The 25708-nt window shown below is 37.5% G+C and overlaps 1 protein-coding gene across 3 annotated transcripts in view; it reads left to right on the top strand.

Moving 5' to 3' along the window:
* The window catches only part of Dlic (dynein light intermediate chain), a 240292-nt gene that overhangs the window by 40468 nt on the left and 174116 nt on the right, over positions 1-25708 (top strand). The gene's annotated exons all lie outside the window — the stretch shown is intronic.

Consider the following 25708-nt stretch of genomic DNA (forward strand, 5'->3'; position numbering starts at 1 on the left):
ACCATGTTCTGGATGTAGTAGTGGCATGTGATGCAAAAAAAGCATGTGTATGAGCTTATGCAGCATCAGCCACAAAAAAAAAAAAAAAAAATCGCATCATTCCCTCCAAATGCCTGTCCAGTTCCTCCTTAAATTTATTCAACCTATCAACTTCCACAATGACAAATGGAAGTTTGTTCCAGCAATTAACCACCCGTTGGCTAAAGGCAAATTTCCGCACATCTATTCTACATCTGTCCTTTCTTAATTTGAATTTATGCCCCCTTAGGTTTGTAATCTGAACAAGTGGAAGGATCCCATCAGAATTCAGCATGCTCAACCCATTCAAGGCCTTATACACCTCAATCAGATCACCGTGCAGGTGCCTAGTCTCCAGCCACTGCAATTTGCAGAACTTAAGCCTCTCTTGGTAAGAGGATCCCTTCGTTCCCCTCACCAATCTTGTTGCCCTTCTCTGTACATGCTCAAGTAAATCTGAATCCTTCCTAAAATGAGTCCTCCAGACCTGTACGCAGTACTCAAGGCATGGCCTGACCATTCCCTTATACAGAGGGATAATCACTTCCTTTTCCCTGCTAGCAAAATTCCTATATATCATTGACAAAACCCCATGACCTGCCCTGGCAGCCTGTCTGCATTGCTCAGAAAACTTCATATCTGCCTGCACAATTACTCCCAGGTCTTTTTCATTTTCTACCACCTTAAGTGTAGTACCACACAATTGGTACGTTTCTCTGAGGTTACTTCTACCCATATGCAGTACTTTGCATTTGTCAAGGTGCCACTTCAGTTGCCACTTCTTAGCCCATCTGCCAAAATTATCTAGATCCCGTTGCAGTAGCACACTGCCATTACTGTCATTAACAACCCTGCTAACCTTTGTATCATCTGCAAACTTCGACATTAATATACCTTCATCATTATCATTGATAAATATACAAAACAACAGTGGACCCAACACTGAACCTTGTGGGACTCCACTAATAACATTAGTCCACAAAGAGCATCACCCATTGATTACCACCCTCTGTCTTCTCCCACTTAACCATCCTTTTATCCCTTGTAGCAACTTACCCTTAATACCATTCTGCTCCAATTTGTACAGTAGTCTTCCATGCGCAACAGTGTCAAAAGCTTTCCTGAAATCCAAATATATGATATCAAAATTATTTTTTGCATCCAGTTCCTTTGTAACCACATCATAATATCCTATCAAATTTGTCAGACAAGACTTTCCCTTAACAAACCCATGCTGTGTCTGAATTATTGCTGCAGTCTTGTCTAGATGATCCTGCAATACATCTTTAACCAGTGACTCCATTATTTTACCCGGAACAGAAGTTAAACTAACTTGTCTGTAATTACTCGTGTCACCCTTCGATCCCCCTTTGTAAATTGGGGATACATTTGCACATCTCCAGTCCGTGAGAACCTCCCCTGAGTCCAAGGATGCTCTCATAATTATCGCTAAGGGTTTGCTTACTTCCTTTGCTACCTCCTTGATATAACTGGATAGATCCTATCCACCCCAGGTACCTTTCTTATGTTTGACTTCAACAATTTATCCTCCACTTTTCTGTCAGTTATTACAAAATCATTATGCACCCCGCTACAATTTGATAACCTTTTGGCATTTTCAATCCTTAATAATTCCTCATGTGTGAATGTAGATGCAAAATACTCATTCAGTTTGTTTGCTATCTGAGCAGGATCATCAACAGTCGAATCATCGATGTCAAGTAATGGCTATGTTCCAAGAAAATTAATAAAACAAAAATAATCATAAGACTACAGTGAAAAATATGTAATGAATCAAGACAATAAAAAGAAGCAAGCAAAATTATATCAAGAAATAAAGAAAAATATAAATTAAAGCCAAAATTAGGTTAAGGTACAGCAGATTAATTTAAAGTATGAAATAGAATAATTTTGAAAGTTCCAACAAATTGGAACACATGATTCCAACAATTGGTGCACATGATGGGACAGCAGTGTATATTATATATGCATGGGTGGTTAGTTAAAATAGAAACCATTTAATAGTTACTACATTATAGACATAATAGCTAAGTTCCAAGAAAATTAATTAACCAAAAATAATAATAATATGAAACTAAAGTTTAAAATAATGTAATGAATCAAGATATAATGAAAGTAATCAAGCAAAATTATATCAAGAAATAAAGCAAAACTTAGGTCAAGGTACAGCAGATTGATTTTAAGTATGAAATAATTTTCCAAAAAATCATTATAATTGGTGGACATGGTGTTTCAGTAATCAACAAATGTTGGGGAGTGAAAAGAGTGGTATTTGAAATATAGAATTGGTAATCTAATAGCAATGAAGATACTGATTGTACTCTTGATATAGATTTAGATTTTGACAAAGATCATCAGTACTAGAATCAGAATCTTCACTATTCCTAAATTACTTATTTCATAGTTCATATACCATTCTTTTTGGCTTCCAACACTAGAGATCTTGAATATTGAAACACTGTTCCTAACTTCCACCCAACTCATGCAGCACCAGAGATTAAAAGTTGGATGCATGCTCATCATTTCTATTCAGAGTGTTTCTAATGCTGCCTATGTAGGCAGTTAAAGTTTACATTAACCTCAGGACATTTGGGAAACTATTTCCTTTCTTTTTTCCCCTCTTCATATTTTCTTCCCCCTTCCTTCACTTTTATTCTATTTGACACTAATTCAGCTCCTATGGTTCTTCCTCCCCCCATTTTTCTTGATATCGTTATCAACATGTATTTATATTCTCTACCCTAATGTAACTTTTACATTTGATAAAGATATTGTAAATGCCAAAAGCACCTGTGTTTTTTAGATTTTATTTAGTATATTTTAAACATTTTATTGCAATATTTTCATTGTTTTTTTTTTTTTTAATTGAGGTGTTTTTGAATATATTTATTATACACACTTTTCGTCTCTGTATGTGAGTATAATATATTCTGAAGTCTGGTCAAAGAATATGTTCATGTTTCCAGTTGCTGACCTCCAAGGTTTTTTAGTAAACATAGCTATATTGCCAGGCCATAACTGTGTTTTTTTTTTTTTTTTTTTTTTTTGAGTGTGTGACCAATAAACTCATTTGATATCTGTGAACTGAATTGATTTTGGTCCTCTTTTCCGAAAATTCAGTGTAATAACACCTACAGAGCCTTGGAAAAACAGTCAACATCACTTTGTCAGTTGATGCTTCAACTTTGAATTTTTTTTTGGGCATGGAGATGTTCTATAGTTTCCTGGACTCTTGTCTTGGAATCTTGTTTTCCAAATCATTGTTTTGAATTCTGGTTTCATTCAGGGTTTGACAGGTTTTAACATTTTTGGCAGTTTGGAAACTCAATAGCTTTATGTTGTTTGACATTATTTTTCAGTTTTCATTATTTTTCAGTTTTTTTAAAGTGACATTATTTTTCAGTTTTCATTATTTTTCAGTTTTTTTAAAGTGACATTATTTTTCAGTTTTCAGTGCACCCTCATAAAATAGGGTGTGAAATACTTCTTTCTAATCTAGCACACACCAGATTTTGAAGAATTTAACATATTCTTGTGCAGTAATATTTTTTATTTGTGTGATGTATTTATGGCTACCACAAACATGAAAGGTATTGGAAAATATGGTATTCTTGTACGATGTGTAGTATGAAGGTTTATGAAACAGAAGATTCTTGTTATTGACATTGAAATTGAATTTATGATTTTATAGTTTACAGGAAATACACACAAAGGAATGCTCTTCTGAAGAACAGAAGTAAAAAGAGATGGATGAGGAAAGATTAGTGAATTTGGAGTTAAAACTATAAATGGATGTTGGCTAAATGATGCTTATCCAAAACTAGTTTGGAAGAAAGTGGTGGCACTACAGATGCTAATTCAGCAGAACAGTGCCCATAGGAATATCTGTTGACAGGCATGCAGCAGAAATTGAATATTTGTGATATTGAGTAGAGTGAGTTTGTAAGTGAAATCATTAATTAACTTGACAACCCTCTTTTCAACAAAATTTTTGAGTTTTACAGGTTTTCTGGAACTGCTTCATATGTGAAACAGTATTCCACGTAAAGAAGTTCAGAAGAAAAAGTAACATCAAGAATTGAAAGAACAAAAAACCTAGTTTTTTCAAGGAAGGAAGGAATCTTGTACCTGGCATACGCTTATGCCAGGAAAAGTTGATGTTGAGCATGAGAACAGTAGAAATAGTGAGAAACTGTTTTCTTCTGACCATTGCCTTATCCAAGGGGATAATCACCTCCTTATCCCTGCTAGAAAAATTCCTGTATATCATTGACAAGACACAATTACCCCCTGCACTGCCTGCAAAATTACCCCCAGGTCCTTTTCATTCTCTACCTGTCAGTATACTACCACACATTTGATATGTTACTCTGGGGTTACTGTTTCCCATATGCAGTATTTTACATTTGTCAATGTTAAACTTCAGTTGCCACCTCTCAGCCCATCTGCTCAACCTTTCCAGATCCTGTTGCAGCAGCATAGTGTCAGTAGTGTCATTAACAACCCTGCCAACCTTCGTATTGTCTGCAGACTTGGACATTAAGCCTGATATACTATCATCAGTATCATTAATAAATACAGAAAACAACAATGGACCCAACACTGCACACTGGAGAACTCCACTAATAACATTAGTCCACGAAAAGCAGTGTCCATTGATTACCACTCTGTCTTCTCCCACTCAACCATCCCATTATCCATAGCAGCAATTTGCTTCCAATGCCACACTGCTCCAATTTATGCAGCAGTCTTCCATGTGCAATAGTATCAAAAGCCTTTCTAAGATTCAAATATATGATATCAAAATTATTCTTTGCATCCTTTGTGACTACATCATAGTATCCAATCAAATTGGTCAGACAAGACTTCCCCTTAACAAACCCATGCTGTGTCCAAGCTATAACTGAAGTCATCTAGATGATCCTGCAGTGCTTCTTTAACCAGTGCCTCCATTAATTTCCCTGGAACAGAAGTTAAACTAACAGGCCTGTAATTACTTGTCATCCTTTGATTCTCCTTTGTGAATTGAGGTCACATTTGCACATCTCCAGTCCATGGGTACTACCCCTGAGTCCAAGGAAGCTCTTATAATTATAGCTAAGGATTTGCTTACTTCCTTTGGTGCCTCCTTTAATATAACTTGATAGAGCCAATCTACCCCAGGTGCCTTTCTTATGTTTATCTTCAACAATTTCTCCTCCACTTTGCTCTCAGTTATAATAAAATCATCTAGCTCACTGCCAGAGTTTAATTCACCTCTTGCATTCCCCTCCCTGAATAACTCCTGGTGTGAATGTAGATGCAAAATACTCATTTAGTTTTTTAGCTACCTGAGCAGAATCATCAACAGTTGAACCATCGATATCAAGTGGACCAATGTGATTCATCCCCTTCCTTCTAAAGTTTACATAAGTAAAGAACTCTGCTGTTTTTCTTTGCATCCTTTGCCAAAGATTTCTCATAATCTGCCTTTGCCTGCCTAACCGCCTCTGTGACTTGGTTACAGACCAGCTTATATCTATCACAGCTTCCGTGCGACCCATTAATTTATATGTATCCCATGCAATTTTCTTCTTTGCCGCATGTCTCATTTATTCAACTGACATCCATTTAGGCCTAAACCTTGAACAATATTTCTTAGTTGGTACGAAAAGCCTAGTAGCTTCCAAGATTAATTCTTTGAATGCTTCTCATTTTGAATTTGCTGTTGGTAACATCATCAGTTGGTCCCACCGTATAGAATTTAAATACTGTCTCAGACTACTGTAGTCACCTTTATGAAAGCAAAAACCCTTCCCTTTACCCCTGATGGTAGTTACCTCTTTGAGTAAATCCCACTTCAGCACACTGTGATCACTGCCACCTAGTGGTTCCTTTATCAGCAGATTCTTAATGCTTGAAGAATCACTACTGTTAATGAGATCAAGAGTATTACTCCCTCTAGTTGCCTTCCAAACATGCTGCTGTTAGCATTAGCATTATTAGCATTAGTAGAGGCATTTGATGCAAGAAAGCAAGCTTATGTAGCATCAGCCAAAAAAAAAAAAAAAAAAACACCACTTCCACTTCACCCCTCTGTTCGTTCAAAATACCTGTCCAGCTGAGCCTTAAACTAATTTAGGCTATCAACCTCCACTACAAGGGATGGAAGTCTGTTCCACCAACCAACCACCCTCTGGCTAAAGGCAAATTTCCGTACGTCTATCCTACATCTGTCTTTCCTCAATTTGAATTTATGCCCTCTCAGGTGATTATTCTGAGCTAGAGGAAGAATCCCATCAGCATTGAGCATGCTCAAACCATTCAAGGCTTTATACACCTCAATCAGATCACCTCGCTGGTGCCTAGTCTCCAGACACTGTAATTTGCAAAACTTAAGCCTTTCTTCGTAAGAGCACCCCTTTGTTCCATTCACTAATCTTGTTGCTCTTCTTTGTACTCGTTCCAGCAGCTCTACATCCTTCTTGAAATGAGGCCTCCAGACCTGTATACAGTACTCTAGGTGTGGCCTAACCATTGCCTTATACAAGAGAATAATCACCTCCTTATCCCTGCTGGAAAAATTCCTGTATATCATTGACAATACTCCATGAGCTACTCTTGCAGCCGGTCTGCACTGCTCAGAGAACTTCATATCTGCCTGCACAACCACCCCCAAGTCCCTTTCATTCTCTACCACTGTCAGTGTAGTACCACAGAGTTGATACGTTGCTCTGGGGTTGCTGTTTCCCATGTGTAGTACTTTACATTTGTCAATGTTAAACTTCATTTGCCACCTCTCAGCCCATCTGCTCAACCTTTCCAGATCCTGTTGCAGCAGCATAGTGTCAGTAGAGTCCTTGACAACCCTGGCAACCTTTATATCGTCTGCAAACTTGGACATTAAGCTTGATATACCATCATCAATATCATTTATAAATACAGAAAACAATAATGGACCCAACACTGAGCCCTGAGGGACTCCACTAATAACATTAGTCCACAATGAGCAGTGTCCATTGATTACCACTCTCTGTCTTCTCCCCCTCAACCACCCCTTTATCCATAGCAGCAATTTGCCTCCAGTGTCACACTGCTCCAATTTTGAGCAGTCTTCTGTGTGCAACAGTATCAAAAGCCTTTCTAAGATCCAAGTATATAATATCAAAGCTATTCCCTGCATCCAGTTCTTTTGTGACTGCATCATATTATCCAATGAAATTAGTCAGGCAAGACTTCCCCTTAACAAAACCATGCTGTGTCCGAGCTATAACTGAAGTCTTGTCTAAATGAACCTTCAGTGCTTCTTTAACCAGTGCCTCCATTAATTTTCCTGGAACAGAAGTTAAGCTCACAGGTCTATAATTACTTGTGTCAGCCTTTGATCCTCCTTTGTGAATTGGGCTCACATTTGCACATTTCCAGTCTATGGGTACCTCCCCTGAGTCCAAGGAAGCTCTCATAATTATGGCTAAGGGTTTGCTTACTTCCTTTGCTGCCTCCTTTAATATAACTGGATAGATCCCATCCACCCCGGGTGCCTTTCTTGTGTTTATCTTTAACAGTTTCTCCTCCACTTTACTCCCAGTTATTTCAAGATTCTGTAGCTTACTGCTAGAGTTGAATACACCTCTGGCATTCCCCTCGCTGAATAACTCCTCATGTGTGAATGTCGATGCAAAATATTCATTTAGTTTGTTAGCTACCTGAGCAGGATCATCAACAGTTGACCCATCAATATCAAGTGGACCAATCTGATTCATCCCCTTCCTTCTAGAGTTTACATAAGTAAAGAACTCTTTGCTGTTTTTCTTTGCATCCCTTGCCAAGGATTTCTCGTAATCTGCCTTCGCCTGCCTAACCTCCTTTGTAACTTGGTTGCATATCAACTTGTATCTATCATAGGCTTCTGTGTCATGTGTTAATTTGTAAGTATCCCATGCATTTTTCTTCTCTGCCATATGCCTCATTAGTTCATCTGACATCCATTTTGGCCTAAACCTTGAACAATATTTCTTAGTTGGTATGTAAAGCCTAGTAGCTTCCAAGATAAGTTGTTTGAATGCTTCCCATTTTGAATTTGCTGTTGGTAACATCATCGGTTGGTCCCACTGTATAGAATTTAAACACTGTCTCAGTCCATCGTAGTCGCCTTTACGGAAGCAATAACCCTTCCCTTTACCCCTAATGGTAGTTACCTCTTTGAGTAAATCCCACTTCAGCACACTGTGATCACTGCCACCTAGAAAACAATCATCCAGTAAATCCACAAAAGCCTATCTAGTGTGTGATTGACCAACCCACAAATTCCAGTCAATAATCTGGGAAATTATCATATGTGTGATATTTATCGTCAGCAAAATTATGGATTTTTCAGTTAATGGAAGAAGGTCATTAGTACTAATAGTGGCAAAATAATGAAAGGAAGCTTATGCAGCATGATTTAAAAAAAAAAAAAAGTAAATTTCACCAATCAGTTACTCTGTACTTGAAAGCAAATTTTATATACCTATCCTCTAACTATACTTTTCCAATTTAAATTTGTCTCCTTATGTATATCCTATAAAAATGAGCAAAGATGCCATTATTATTTAGTTTGCACATTAACATGTTCTCTTAAACAAAATATTTTATTTATCTATTTATTATATTTTTTTTTTTCAAAAAACAAAAACCAAAGTGATGTGGTAGCTTTCTTCAGTAGCAAGGAAATTAAATTGAATTTATTTAAACAGTGAATAAACAATATTGAGTTTTGGTTTGTTTGGTTAGGTCAGTGTAGTAATGCCCTGATTTGTAACATGAGTGACATCAGTAGCCAGGCAGGTCCCGATTTTTACTTTAATATTTGAAAAAGTATTCAGTTTTTTGAATTATGCTTGGAGTGTATTACTGCTTGGCCTTTTACCAGTAGATTGCGATTATCATTGAAAATTTGCAAAATTTTCGATTATCATTGAAAATTTTGCAAATGTGTTTTTTGGCTACTAAAATATTCATTAGTTGTGATAAAATTTATTAATTGTACTTAAATTTTTAGTTTTCTGATAATTTAATTACAAGTAATAAACTTTTTAGGTTGTTCACTTAAAATACAAACGTGAAACATTTTAATCTAGGCCAAATTTATGCTTGTGTAGGCATTAATTTCACTAAATTTTGACATTATTCCATCACAACAGATTAAGCTAATATTTACGAAAAACAAATAATGCAAGAAAACAAGTTTTGACAGCATTAGCCAAAAGGTGAGGAATCCATGTCACCTACCCATCCTCTCCAATAGTGTGTCTAACTCTTCCTTAAATTTATTCAAACTATCCATTTCCACAATGGATGGTAGCTTGGTCCAGTAATTAACCACCTGTTGGTTGAAGGCAAACTTCCGCATATCTATTTTGCAACACCCTTCCTCATGTGTGTAGTCCGAGCAAGAGGAAGAATACTATCGGCTTTGAGTTTTCTCAAACCATTCAAAGCCTTAAACACCTCAATCAGATCACCTTGCAGGTGCCTACTCTCCATATGCTGCATTTTGCAGAATTGAATCCTTTCTTGGTAAGAGCACCTCCCTTCATTCCACTCGCTCTTCTTGCCCTTCTCTGTGTCTGTTCCAGCAGTTCTAAATTGTTCCTAAAACGAGGCCTCCAGACCTGTATGCAATACTCAAGATGTGGCTTGACTATCTCTTATACAATGGGATGATCATCTCCTTATGACTGCTAGCAGAGTACACCATTGACAAAACCTCATGAGCTGTCCTGGCAGCCTGTCAGAAAACTTTATATCTGTCTGTACAATTACTCATAGATCCTTTTCATTTTCCACTATGCTAAGTATAGTACCACACAGTTAGTACATTTCTCTGGGGGTTACTGCTACCCATATGAAGTACTTTGCATTTGTCGGTGTTAAACTTCAGTTGCCTTTTCTCAGCCTATCTGCCTAATTTTTCTGGATCTTGTTGCAGCAGCATACCTTCATTACTGTCATTAACCACCCTGCCAACTTTTGTATCATTTGCAAATTTAGCCATTAAGCATAATATGTATTTATAAATATAATTAATAATTACAGGAAAAGACAATGAGCCCAGCACAGGATCCTGGGCTGTGTACAGAACCCCATGGAACTCTCACTGCTTTTCATGGACTAATAACATTAGCTAGAGAAGAGGCCTTGAAAGCCAGGAATAGTCATAATGAAATAAATATTGCTTCTACTGACAAGACAGTCAAAATAAGTATATTAAAAATAAATTAAGTACATGGACACTGATAGATAAAATAAATACACTATGTACAAATTAAATCTGAAATTATATACAGCCAATAAATATAGAAAATAAGAAAGGATAAACTATTAATATAAAGAAAATAAAAGTAATAACAGAGCATGAAAATAAGCACGAAGAAGCTTTATGCTTTTCGCTTTTATTTTCTTTATATTAATAGTTAATCTTTTTAATTTGTACATAGTGTAATTATTTTTTTTATATTTTATTTTATTTATCAGTGTCCATGTACTTAATTTATTTTTAATGGACTTGACGTATTTTGACCGTCTATTCTGTAGAAGCAATATTTATTTTGTTATAATAACATTAGTCCATGAAGAGCAGTATTCATTGATAACCACTCTCTTTGCTCTCCCATTCGACCATACCTTTATCCATAGTAACTTGCCCTTAATGCCACACTGCTCCAATTTGTATAGCAGTATTTTATGTGCAACAGTATCAAAACTTTGGTGAAATCCAAGTATATAATATCAAAATTAATATTTGCATCCTGCTCCTTTCTCACTGCATCATATTATCTAGTCAAGTTGATCACACATGATTTCCTCATAACAAACTTATGCTGTTACCGAATTATAACTGCATTCTTGCCTAAGACAGTCCTGCATCACTTCTTTAACCAGTGATTTCATTATCTTTCCTTGAACAGAAGTTAAGCTGACATGTCTGTAATTACTCATGTCACCCTTTGTTCCCCCCCCACCTTTTGTGAATTGGGGATGCACTCGCACATCTCCAGTCACTGGGACCTCCCTTGAATCCAAAGATATTCTCATAATTATGGCTAAGGGTTTGTTTGTTTACTTCCTTTGCTGCCTCCCTTAATATTATTGGATTTATCCCATCCACTCTAGGTGCCTTTTATGTTTAACTTCAACAGTTTCTCTTCCACTTTTGTCTCTGCTATTACAAAATAATTTAGCTCCCTGTTAGTTTGTTTCCTGGAACTTCTGTTCTAAGAAAAATAATGGAGGAGTTCGTTAAAGATCTAGACAAAGTGCAGTTATACTTCGGTCATAGCATTTGTTTATTAAGAGGAGATCATGTCTGACCAATTTAATAAACTTCTGACATTTCTCACAATCTGCCTTGGCTTGCCTAATCTCCTTTGTGACTTGATTGCAGACTATTTTATATCTATCAAAGGCTTCTGTATCACCTGATAATTTATATGCATCCCGTGCATTTTTCTTCTCTGCCATGTGTCTCATTAGATCGTCTGATGTCCATTTAGTCTAAGCATTGAACAATATTTCTTAGTTGGTTTGTAAAGTCTAGTAGCTTCTATGATTATTTCTCTGAATGCTTCCCATTTAGAATTTGTTGGTAACATCATTAGTTGGTCCCACTGCATAGAATTAAAATCTGTCGAGACCACTATAGTCTCTTTACAAAAGCAAAAAACCCTTCCCTTGACAGTAGTTAAATCTCACATTGATATGTGATTATTGTCACCTAGTGGTTCTTTTATCTGTAGAATCTTAGTGTGATGAATCACTGCTGATAATCAGACTGAGAATAGCGCTCTCTCTCTCTCTCTCTCTCTCTCTCTCTCTGTCTCTCTCTCTCTCTCTCTCTCTCTCTCTCTCTCTCTCTCTCTCTCTAATATGCTGCTGTAAAAACACTCATCCAATAAATTCACAAAAATCTTGCTAGTGTTTTAGTGACCACTGCACAAGTTCAAAAGTTTTACTGGCCCACTCTGTTTCTCTGTATAATTTTTTGTTGTCCTCATCATAGTCATTAGGCCTATAACACACTCCTACTCATTTGTTTTCCCAGAGCTTATGTCACACCTAACTGATTCAACATTACACTGGCCATGTTACCTGGATGCAATGCCTTAGATTTTGTGTATTGCTTAACTAATAGCATAACCACTTCTCTTCCCCCCCATCCTTTCTGTATACATTGTACTTCCCATATTGAAATTCTGCATCCCTTATCATAGTGACACCATGTCTCTGATATCCTAACAATTCCTGCATTTGATGACTTGATCAGTACTTCAGATTTATTTACAATGCCCCCCTAACTTTAATGCATATATGGGGTGTCTCAAAAATATTGGTACAAACGTTTAGGGGAGGTAGATAACATCTAAAGGAATGTGAATCGCATAGGAACCCATAACCAGAAACGTCACCGTAAGTCGGTAGATGGCGCTTTTCATCAGCTCGCGCGAGAGAAAATTTCTGGTTTATTCATTCAAGCAGTAGTCGCCGCACGAAGAGCATGCATAGATATACTACCTGTGAGCTGGCAGACATACACCTAGTGTATGGATTAGCAGAGGGCAATGGACGAGCTACTCAGAATTTAAGAAGAACACTTCCCAGACAGACAGACGTACCAAGAAAGTGTGGTGAATGCCGTTCAGAATAATCCTACTACCAGCACACGTGCCGTTGCCTCTGCCTTAGGAGTGTCTCATTGCAGTGTACAGCTTGTCTGGTATGACGATTCCTTACTTCCTTACACCCCTTTCATCTCCAAAGGGTTCAGTTACTGCTCCCCCAAGATCATCCTGCACGTGTGGCTTTTGCACAGTGGTTTCTCCAAGAAAGTGTTCAAGACTTGAATTTTCCAGCCTATGTTTTGTTCACAGATGAGGCTTATTTCACTCGGGAAGGCTTATTCAATCAGCACAATGCTCATGTGTGGGCTCACGACAGCCCGCACGGTGTGCGCCCCCATGCGGCACAATATCGCTTCGCAGTAAATGTGTGGCCAGGTATGGTCGGTGACTGCTTAGTTGGCCTATATACCTGTTACCATCCCACATGAACTCCGCTAAATATCGGATCTTTCTTGAACAAGTTCTACCAGGGTTACTTGACGATGTTCCAGCAAATGTGAGATGCAACATTTGGTTTCAGCATGACGGGGCGCCTGCCTATTATGGAAGGTGTGTTCGTGACCATTTGAACAGGCTTTTTGGGCGTCGATGGATTGGCCGTGGTGGACCCGTTGCCTGGCCCCCACACTCACCTGATTTATTGAGCCTTGATTTCTTTCTGTGGGGGACCCTCAAATCTATCGTGTATGAATCGCCTGTGGAGACGGAAATGGATCTCGTGGCGACTCGTCTGCGCTGCTGCTGCTACTGTCAAAGAAACTCCAGGTGTGTTCAACCGTGTCTGCCAATATATACTGCATCGGTGTCACGCATGCATCGCGTCTCATGGTGGAACCTTTGAGCATCTGTTGTAACATCGTGAAATGCATTCATCTCATACTTCATTGTTAATATTATGTCAAATAAATGTTTGCCACTAATTACTGTCTTGTGTCATTTCTGCTTCTTGTGCCTCTGCTACTACTTTCCCGTGACGTTTCCGGTTACGGGTTCCTATCCGATTCACATTCCTTTAGATGTTACCTACCTCCCCTAAACGTTTGTACCAATATTTTTGAGACACCCTGCATACATGCACCTGTTCTTTTCATAGTTACCCTAACATAGCCTTATGTATTTACTTCTTCTGTGATGGCCCACAGCAGTGCTTGAAATCTGCTTTCTAGGCTGCTGCTTGTTCCAGTAGAAGCAGTGCAAGAATCGTTTTCACCTCTGCCATGGCTCTAGTTAATCTGTGTCTGTATATTCCTCAAACTAGGAGTTTTCGTCATTGCCTTGATAACATCAGCAAATATCCTTGCATCCTTTCTGTTTTGGAACTCAGAACTCTATTTAGGAATCTTGAATTTATGGTTTCTGTTTCTGGAATTCTTTATAACAGTAAATTCTGTCTTCATTCATTTGACTAATCCCTTTCAGAGCTGTATCAGGTTTCCTCCAAGGTACTTGGTTGTCAAGCTCTCTCATATGGTTGCCCTTTCGAAATCTCACCATATGAGTTCCCCGTCTTTGAACCCTTTCAAGAAGCTCAATGTATTTTTCAGAACAGATCCTCATACTTGGACACAGTATTCCAAATGCAGTCTCACAATTTCCTTGTACAGTGGGATTATGACCTCTATCTCTGCAGGATATTGTTCATTATATCATCAATGGGAGTTATGAGTTGCAGGATGCCAAAATAGGTAAACACATAATGAAGTGTAAAACTGAGGTGTAGATTAAGCCTGTGCATGTAGCACATGACTATTAACTATTCACTGTTCTATTCTTATAATTTACGGGTGATGTTTTTGAAATAAACGAACAAATTTTTGATTATTGTATAATGGGCTGGTAACTTTTTAGTAATGTTTATAGTAAAGTAACAAAAGCGAGAATAATAATTCTCATTTTTTATTTTAAATTTTCATTTATTTTAATTTTTATAATTTGTAAATTGTAAATGGCAGAGCTGTTGCTATAATAGCAGATTTTCTGCCTGTCCATTGATTTCTGATTTTTATTACCTCGACTTACTGCCTATTTGCCATCAGTAAACTGAAAATCATAGCAAAAGGAAATACCCTTTTTTTAACTTCATGATATTGCATATTACTATGGAATTAACTGTACATTAAAACAATGATATAATGCAACAGGGTGGCCATAATTAAAGTATCCCTATTCAGAGCTCTCTCTAGCTCTAAGTAATAAGCAGATTGCCACCAACATTAGTAAATAAACTATTCAAGGCATGGGGGGAGAGGGGGGATCTGGTGAAAAAAAATTGGTTCCAAAATCTGCTGATAGGGGATAATATGGCCCTGTACAAGAGGAAAGACATGACAAAGTACCAACAAATAAATAACTAAGACAAACCTTAATGAAATTACAAATTTTTATTTGTGCTCTTTGCAAAAAAATAGAAAGAAACTGAATTGCGCTAAAGTTTTAAATCCAAACAAAACACTAACATCACAAGTGTATTCTGTAAGTTTACTGTTAAAAATGCCTCTCACTCTGCCTGATTGAGCTTTAATTTTTAATTACAAAGTTCTACATTAATGGATGCAATGCAGCAGCCGCCCTGCATGAATTTAGATGCTGTAAGAACTTATGTCAAGGTCCTTTATCAGCTGTGGCACTTATAAGGATGATTAGCAAATTTGAGGAAACTGAGTCCTTTGTTGTTAAGTCTGGAAGAGGAAGGAAGCCTGTTTCACCTTGGGTAGCAGCGGAATTTGCAACGCCTGTCGTCGACCGATCCATGAATACAGCTGCTGGAACTAGTAGTAGCGCATGGGGAGTAGCGAGGCAATTGGATGTCCCATATTCCGCTGCGTGGAAAATTCTTCGGAAACTAATCCACTATTATCCATATAAGATCAGCCGCCAGCAGCAGCTGCAAAGAGATGATCCTGAAAACGAATGGCATTTGCTCTAACGTTTTTGGCCAGAATGGAAGTGGACATTGCCTGGCCATAGAATATTCTTTGGGGAGATGAAGCCCATTTTTATCTTGATGGGACTGTCAACATGCAAAACTGCCGAATATGGGCTTCAGAAGACCACATGCTATTCAGCAAATCCCATTGCACTTGCTGAAAATCACCGTCTGGTGTGGTGGGACTTCAAATTTCATCCTAGGGCCATACTTTTTCGAGGAATTGCACCCAGCAGGAGCAGCCACCTGTTCCATTACAGCACAAAGATATATACACCTAATTCTGTTTTTACACGATAGATACGTTCCTGAAAAATACGTGTAAAAAAAATTCGTGTAAAAAAAAGACATTGTATTTATGGAAGAAAAGAAGATTGGTTCCGGATCTAAAAAAATCAGTAAAAATAATTTAAAAAAAAACACATAAAATATTCGTTTTAAGCTTATTATTTTATTTCAACAAAATACGCATGTAATAATATGTAATTAAAATGTACGAAAATAAATTTGTATGCATATGAAATGAAAAAAAATTCTTCATGAACAAAAAAAATCTGTTTTACATATAACAAGATTTTATTCATTTTCCACTTTCTGATAATAAACGGCGCATACGTTTGCGTACGACTGGAATATCACTGCCATCACTAGAAATGTTGTGGACATCGTCTTCTTCCTCTATTAATGAAATTCTTTCTGTGATCTCTTCAGCAAAATCAGCACGAATCTCCTCTGGTGCTGATGTTTCACCGGTTTTACGAACGAATTCAGTTATTAATCGTTGTGTTCGTGTTTTGGTTAGTCCGTTATATAATTCTCTGTAAGAGGCTGTCAACAACTTCAGTTCGCGTTGAAACTTCCCAGCGCGTTCCTCATTAGGGTCATGTTTGACAAAATGATTACCTAATTTTCTAGCCAGTTCCAGACCTTCTTTTATTAAATCTGCATTTAGAACAGGATCATTTTCTTCATTATCACTACGTTCTGTGGGATAAGGAGTCCCAAGGACAACCTCTAATATTTCATCTTCGCTTAGGGCTTTGTCGGTTAACAATTCATCAATATCTTCAAACGATAGATCATTGAATCCTTCTCCACCAATTTTGTGTGCCATTGTAATGATGTTGGGAAATTCGGTCGTATTAGGGATGATGGGATCTTTGCTTTTTACACATTGTGGCCAAACCGCTTTCCAACACGCATTTAAAGTTGCTGGTTTTAATTCAGTTAACGCTAATCCAACTTGATTGATACAATCCATAATTGAGAATTTCTTCCACACATCAATGACTGTTAGTGTTTCATCATTCAGTTTGTCCAAAACGTGTTGGAATGTTCGTTTTACGTAATATGTTTTAATTGTCGCAATTATACCTTGGTCTAGCGGTTGTATCAAAGATGTAGTATTAGGTGGCAGAAATAAAATTTGTACATTTGGGTGTTCCAAGACAGGATGGCCGGGTGCATTGTCAAGAATCAGAAGAACTTTAAATTCGAGACCTTTCAAATTCAAATAACGTCTGACTTCTGGGACGAAACATTTGTTGAACCATTCTGTAAAAATAGTAGTGGTCACCCAGGCCTTCTTGTTTGCCATCCAGTGAACAGGCAATTTATTGATATCTACACCTTTCATTGAACGTGGGTTTAGGGCTCGATTTACCAGCAGTGGTTTCAACATACGATCTCCTGAAGCGTTGGAGGAAAATAATAAGGTCACACGATCCTTAGCTACCTTAAAACCACCAGCAGTTTTCTGCGATTTGGCTACATACGTTCTGTTCGGCATTCGTTTCCAGAAGAAACCAGTTTCATCTGCATTCCACACTTGATCAGGAGTGTATCCTCCATCTTCAATAATTTTTGCAAGTTCCTGCGGGAATACTTTAGCAGCCGATTCATCTGCAGATGCAGTTTCACCTTTAATTTTTATATTATGAAGAGCATTCCTTTTAAGAAACCCTGTCATCCAACCTGTACTTGCAGAAAATTCATACTTTCTGTTTAACTGAGATGAAGTGCTTGGCTCCTTTTCTTTAATCTGTCTGTAAATTCTTAGTGCTGTTTGCTTGATGGCATTTCCATCTACTGGTACTCTTTTTTGTGACTGATCTATCCACATTACCAGGGCCTTTTCCATTTTTTCCTTGACAATATCTCTTGTATATGATGATGAATTAACACTTACTTTTGTTCCAGAACATACCGACTTCCTAATTGCAGCTTCATTTTTCTTAATAGTTCTTACGGTAGCTTCATGTACACCAAAATGCCTTCCTACAGACGTAGCCCCTTGTCCAGTTGCAAGACGATCTAAAATTTGAATTTTAAGTTCCAAAGAAATCGCTTTCCTTTTCATTTTGGTAATAGGCGAATTATTCGACATTATATAAGGGCTACCGAAAAATATCTCAGTTATAATTAATAAAAAAAGGTATGAAAATTTTGTAAACTTACAATTTATTGACTATCGGCAAAATTAATAAATTTATATGTGCACAAATTTCACTAAAGATTCTTTCACTTTGAAATAGAGCTTACTACTACATGTCTGCTGAAGATACAATGCACGAATACCGTAGATGTGCACAAAATTAATAAAAACGTTGATGATTCATAGATACCTAGACGTAAACATTGGTAAGCAAAAGCACGCGTTTCAAAACGCAAACACTAGCTGTTATCCAATCTATTGATGCGTGTAATATAGAAATGATACTAATATGCCACAAATAAAAAAAAAATTTCTTAGAATTTAGGCAAAAAAAAATTCATAGAAATCGTGTTAAATCAAAATGACTCGCGTAAAAAGAGAATGAAATATTTATTTTGAATTCGTGTTAAACCAAATTCGTGTAAAAAAAGTTCGTGCAAAAACAGAATTAGGTGTAACATGCTGAGCAGTTTCATTATTCCTCAACTGCAGCAAAGAGATACCTGGATGAGACAATTTTTATACAAGATGGGGCTCCTCCTCATATCACACGACCAGTACAGCAGCTTCTTCGGCATCACTTTACTGCAGAAAGAGTCATTAGTTGTTTGTTTCCCATTGCATGGTCACCACGTTTGCCTGACCTTACACCATGTGATTTTTGGGTGTGGGATCACCTCAAGGCCAGTGTCTATTGAGGAAGTGTCCCTAACCTGGCTGCCCTTAAAGGACAGCGTAATGCAGCATATGCGGAACATTACTCCAGAGATGTTGCATTCCGCAGTCGAGCACACAATGCATCAAATGCAATTTCTGGTCCAGAACAATGGTAATCATATCGAAAACTAACTCCACCATCAGCGACATCATCGACCATTGGAAGTAAACTGTGAGTGAGTTTGGAGCTGTGAAACCATTTCCTCTGGCAGTTTAGTTCAGTTTATTTCAGTTTTTTGCAAAGAGCACAAATAATAATTGTTAATTTCATTAAGGTTTTCTTAGTTATTTATTTGTTGGTACTTTTTCATGTCTTTCCTCTTGTACAGCACCATATTATCCCCTATCAGCAGATTTGGAACAAATTTTTTTTTCATGGGATCCTTCTCCTCATGCCTTGAATAGTTTACTTTCTAATTTTGGTGGTATTCTGCTTATTACTTAGAGCTAGAGAGAGCTCTGAATAGGGATACTTTAATTATGGCCACCCTGTATTTCAGTTATTTTTCCAAAGTCATCTTTGGTATAACATATAGGAATTTTTCCAGAATATGTGAGGAATTCTCTTCATAATCGAGGAACTAAAAGACAAAAGTTGAAATAAACTGAATATACATAAAACAAAAGTATGCATGATGGTACCGTAGTTTTTTATTACTAATGTAAGTTGGCCAGGAGTGGATGTAGTTTTGCTTATCAATGGCAGAGCTGTTGCTGTAATAGTAGATTTTCTGCCTGAACAGAAGAAATAAAGAATTTAGCTTGCAGAAGATGATGTCAACTGGCAGACAGGGAGGAGATTATTCTTGATTGGTTGTTGGGATGAAGATGAATCAATGTTCCAATCTTGATAGTGACTATTAGAACAGCTGAAGAACACTTGTTCTAGTAAACACTTGAAGATGAGATCTGAAGGCTTGAGGACGTTAGAGGATGTTGCAGGTTCTAGATGGGAGCAAGGATTGATGGGTGTATATGCTTCATTAGATGACTGAGGGTGGTCTGCATCAGGTTAGAGATATAGGAATAATTTTATCTTTAAATATTTGTTGTATCCAAACGGGATCTAAATTGTTCCTTTTTTTTTGTTGGTCACATGCTGTATGAATGATTGAATGTGAAATAACTCTGTAAATAACATCTTGGTTGTATCTCAGTAGAAAGAATTTTAGTATATTAAAAAGTAAGAGATTACCTCAATCTTTTTCGTGGAATGCTTTTTCGTGGAATGCTTACCAATTCTCTCTCATATGCGACGAATAAAATAAGATGAAAAAAATTGGTGAAAAAAATGAATTCCTACACTCATAGAGATACGACCAAATCCGATGCGCAACGGAACCGAAAGCCAAGAGCCCGATCCTGAAACACATCAAACCACCGCAGCAAGACCATGAGTGCGAGAAGACATTGTGTCATAATAAATAGTTAAAACTGGTTCTGATAATAAATAATTAAAATCACTGGTTAAAAACACTATTAAAATCACAATTAAAAAGATTAAAAACTATTTAAAATGAAACAGATTAAAAGTTACGATTTGGATGAATACTCAAATTAAATGAAATGCACAGCTGTTTCCCTTCCTTAAGCAGACCGCACTTTTCGATTGATCACCGTGTTCACAGAATGGGAATATCACAAGGTGTTTGTGTGTATTTGACTCTGAAATATAGAGATATTATTTATATTGGTGCATGCGTAAAAAAGACCAAAAATCTGAAATTAGATAAGGCCGTCGCACATTTTTTGTGTAGTTTCATTTCAAGCGTTTCCGCGATCAATAATTTAATGTAATTGTGTTGTATATTTAAAATTACCACTTCATTGAATAGGAATATGTGACCATCATTGATCGCATGAAAGGCCAGTTCCGACGCGTTTGCACATGAGGTGCGGACAGAAGCAGCATGTTGCTTGACACGTAACTCTAACGTGCAGTGAGTGGAACCCTCATATGATGAATCACACTGACTACACGAAATCTTGTACACAAGGTCATTTACCTGTGCCGAGCAAGAAGGAAGAATTGTGTGATTTTTTTTTTTTTAATATATTATTATTTTGTGTGATATTTTATTATATCATTCGAGGTGAGCGGACGCGCTTAGACAGGGCTCCTCAGTTATGTGGTTTACTTTTGGATAGTGCTTTTAAATATTTGATTTATTTAGATATTGTTGGATTATTTTGTTATAGGTTTTCCTGTAACTGTTTGATTTTAATAATATTATAGATATAATTTTTTAAAGTTACTTTCATTGATATTTATTTAATTTTATAATGGTAGTTACGAGATCTGCCTTAAACACGTCACAGGGTATCGTGACTCACACGGAAATAGCAGATGGCGATTCACGGGTGAGTAATGATTTAATCTGTTGTGGAACCTGTGAAATGTTTTCCAAGGTCGACCTGGTGATAATCCTACCTCACCTGGGGATTCTTTTCTTTGTGATCGATGTAAGGAGTGCACCGATCTTAAATTACAATTTGGTGCACTGATGGAACAATTTTAGTCCCTGAAAAAACGAGTGCTTGCCCTCGAAAATAATGCAAATAATGCAACTCCAGCAATCTATCAAGTGATGCACACCCGATTCAAGCCTCAAAACAGAAAAACCAAGTGCAAACTACTCTGGTTAAAAAGGACATTGTTTTATTAGGAGATTCCATTGTCAGGGAAACAGGGAATATTTTTTGTAATAAGGATAGGTGGAGCAGAACCAGGGTATGTCTGCCGGGAGCAACTATTGATGATGTCACCAACAGATTGTCAGATTTTAAAGGGGGTAAAGAAAATATTATTATTCATGTGGGGACAAATGATATTAAACGTACACGATCTGACGATTTGTTGGAAAAATACAGGACCATGCTGAGGAAATGTCTATGTGTCTGCAATTCTGCCCAGACACGATAGGAGGGATTATATGTTAAGAGCCTTGTGGATTAACTCAAGACTTGAAGGAATCTGCAAGGCTTTAGGGGGTAAATTTCTATCAGCATGCCCACACTTGTAGGTAGAAGGAATTTGTTTTGTAGAGATGGGATACACTTAAACAAAGGTGGTGCAAATGTTTTTGCCAGTATTATTGAAGATACCTTAAAGGTTCAGGGAAACTGCTAGTTAGGGGGAGATGTGGGTAATACTGACACACGTTTATCTGATAATATTGGTCAAAGTAACTCTTGCACATACCTTAAGAGTTCTTATCTGTTACCCCAATTGGACTATCTAGGTATGTTCTGGGGGCAGAAACGTTTCACGTGAGCGGGTAGCTAATATCAGGGAAGAGAGCCTAAAAAAGTTCAAGGGTTGTGTTAGGGTTGTTAAATATACAAGAACAGTAAATCTTAATTATTTATACAGTAACGTTAGAAGTGTCGTCAATAAAATGAGCGAGTTCGAACTGCTGGTTAAAACAAGTAACGCAGACATAATAGGGCTTACAGAGACGTGGTGCCACTCATAAATTGGGGATGATGAGTTTCAGTACAGCTTGTATAATGTATTTAGGAAGGATAGGTTAGATAGAAGGGGTGGTGGGGTAATGCATCTTATCAGAAGCAGCCTGAGTGCGACGATAGCTTTCCTGGATTCAGACATTTCACATGCTAGTATAGAGTCTGTATGCTGTGAGATAGTTGGAAACAAAGGTATAATGCGAGTAGGAGTAATCTACAGGCCAGGTGATTGTGAAGATTATGACAAAAGCCTCTACATGCAAATGGAATGGGCAAGTAAGCGTCAATGCCTTATTATGGGTGATTTCAATTTGCCTCTAATTGATTGGAGTAAATGGGAAGGAAACTCGACATGGGGAACAAAATTTTTAAATCAACTAGATGACTTATTTGTATCAACATGTCAGGGAAAGTACTAGAGAAAAGAATATCCTAGACCTCATCATCACACATGAATCAGATGACATAACAGGGCTAACAGTAGAGGAACCAGTAGCAGGAAGTGATCACGGAGTTTTACGGTGGATGATGACGAGAAAGGTAGCAGAAGTAAAAGGCAAAGGAATGGGTTTTAATTTCAGAAAAGGAAATTACGATGCCTTAAGGTACTACATGGCCTCTATTAACTGGGTAGATATCGCGCAGAGAATGAATACAATTGAACTGTGGTACGCTTTTAAAACATTAATCAAAGATGCCTTGAATGCGTATATACCATTAAAAAAAATACTCCACGAGAAGGGTTTCAAGTTGGATGAAGAGTGAAGTTGCCACATTACTTGAACAGAAAAAGGTGGCATGGAAAGGTTACAGAGCAATAAAAAGTACTGAAGCCTATAACAGCTACAAGGTGATGTGTAATAGAGCCACAGAAAAGGTTCGACAGGCAAAGGCAGTTTATGAGAAATCACTAGCAAACAGAGCAAAGAGGGGCGATAAAGTATTCTTCACATATATAAATGCCAAGAAGGGCAGGACAAACCAGATCGGACCTTTACGTAAGGGAAAGGGGATAGTAATAAATACACCAGCTGCCGTTGCAGATGAACTCAACAGTTATTTTGCATCGATATTTACAAATGAAAAGCTTTTTGTGGCAATTGGAAATTGTGGGAGCGAAGTTAAATGTAATTAATGATATTGAAATTTCGCAAGATTATTTAATGAAAAACCTTTCTAGCCTACAGACCAGTAAGGCTCCTGGAGTTGATGGAATATACCCTATAATCTTAAGACAGGCGGCCAGCGAGTGCATTGAACCATTGAGGCTAATTATGTGAGCATCACTAGACTCTGGGGAGATTCCCTTGGATTGGAAAAGTGCAAATGTATCTCCCATATATAAGGGTGGCTCTAAAAGTGAAGTTGGAAATTATCGACCTGTCAGTCTGACTTCAGTAGTAGGGAAAATCATGGAGGCAATGATCAAGGGTGGAATTCAGGATCATTTGGATCGAATTGAAATTCTCAAGGATACTCAGCATGGTTTTGTAAAGGGAAAATTATGTTTAACAAATCTGGTTCGCTATTTCGAAAGGGTCACTCACGAGCTGGATTTAGGGAATAATTTCGACATTGTTTATTTAGATTTCAGCAAAGCTTTTGACTCAGTCCCACATGAGCGGTTGCTTTATAAGCTGGAACAGGTTGGAATCACTGGGAAAATCCTTAGAAGGATAGCTTCAGGGCAGGAGGCAGAGGGTTGTGATAAATGGCTATTCCTCAGATTGGGTTGATGTAAGAAGTGGGGTTCCCCAAGGATCAGTATTAGGACCACTGTTGTTTTTAATTTTCATAAACGACATTGATGAAGGGATAGAGGGCGTGATGTCTAAATTTGCAGATGATGTTAAAATTGGTAAAGCACAGCTGCCATTTTTCTGACCATTCCTGAAGTCTATTTAGGTCTATCTAAGGTATTACACCTGGGAAACAGTAATTCCAAAAAAACTTATTCACTTGGTAGAGTTCAACTAAACCCAGTACTGGAGGAAAGGGACTTGGGTGTTACGATACAGTCAGACATGAAATTCTCTGAGCATTGTAAACAGGTTGCAAGGAAGGCCCATGGTGTCCTATCGATGATCTGTCGTACTTTTGCAAGTAGAGATAGGGACATGATAATCCCATTATATAAGGCTTATGTTAGACCACACTTGGAATACTGTGTTCAAGTATGGAGACCGCACCTAAAGAAAGACATCGAGCTTCTTGAAAGGGTGCAAAGAAGGGTAACTCGCCTGGTGAGATCGGCAAAAGGGCGTCCTTATGAAGAAAGACTTCGAATATGTGGGTTGCAGAGTTTGGAAACTAGACACCTTAGAGGAGATTTGATTGAGGTGTTTAAGGCTCTGAGAGGCATCAGTAAAATGAATGAAGACAAAATTTTCAAGATTATAAATGATGCTAGAACTAGGGGACATAAATTCAAGTTACGGGAGGAAATGTTTGGATTGGACTGCAGGAAGTTTTATTTTAGCCAGCGAGTTATAAATTACTGGAATAAGTTGCCTTCATGGGTGGTAGAGGCCGACAGTTTGGGGAAATTCAAAGGTCATCTGGATAGTACTTTTGGGTAAGGGAAGCGCATAGGATGATAGGTTTAATTTCCTTTTTTTTTTATTAATTATTATCATTTAGTTATTTATTTTATTTTATTTTTTTTTTGTTTTTATCATTGTTTTGTTCGGATTTTTTTTTTTTTTTGGCTGGTGCAGCATAAGCCATAGGCTTTCTTGCACCATTCGGCCGTTACTAATACTATTATGGAGTTTCTGCATGGGCCTAGCTATTATTTTTAATTCAGTATTTCTAAAGAGTTTATTAAGCTGCCTGTACCGAAAACCCACCAATTCGGGTATGTTGTTTGTTATTTGGTTTTTAGGAGCATTAGCAACTAAGGCCATATTGCTCCGGGAATATGCGGTGGTCATTCCCTTGACCTTTCCGCATCCTCCGTATTTGGTGGTGACGGGCTCGATCCCTGATCTAATCAAGAAGCGTGTGCTACACACTGCTGCATCTTCCCACCTGGCTACAGAGGCGCCCCAATTTGGGTATGCACCTGCATTACCAAAGTTATCATCCATTCACGTATAAGAGATCTATTGTATTCAACCACTTTCTCAATGCTTACAAATATTCCACATCTGAACCCACCTTACACTCAGAAATTGTTACACTAACCGATAGGTTTTTAAATAGAGACTATCCTCACTCCGTTATAAATCAAATCAGGTTACAGGCTAAAAATAAAACAGTAAATATGATACCCATTAATAACACCAATAAAACACATTTTATTTCCATACCGTACGTTGAACAATGGTACAGGCTGCCTAATAAACTCTTTAGAAATACAGTAATACCGCGACTTACGCTACCCCGACATACGCGAACTCGGAGTTACGCGGTTCTTGATTTTTTTGTTTGGCAACACTGCCGCCTGCTATCTTCAAGGTCGTTTCTCATATATTATCAATATAC

Source organism: Mastigoproctus giganteus, chromosome 9, assembly GCF_048544385.1.
Source record: "Mastigoproctus giganteus isolate SK-2022 chromosome 9, ASM4854438v1, whole genome shotgun sequence".
Taxonomy (NCBI): Eukaryota; Metazoa; Arthropoda; class Arachnida; order Uropygi; family Thelyphonidae; genus Mastigoproctus; species Mastigoproctus giganteus.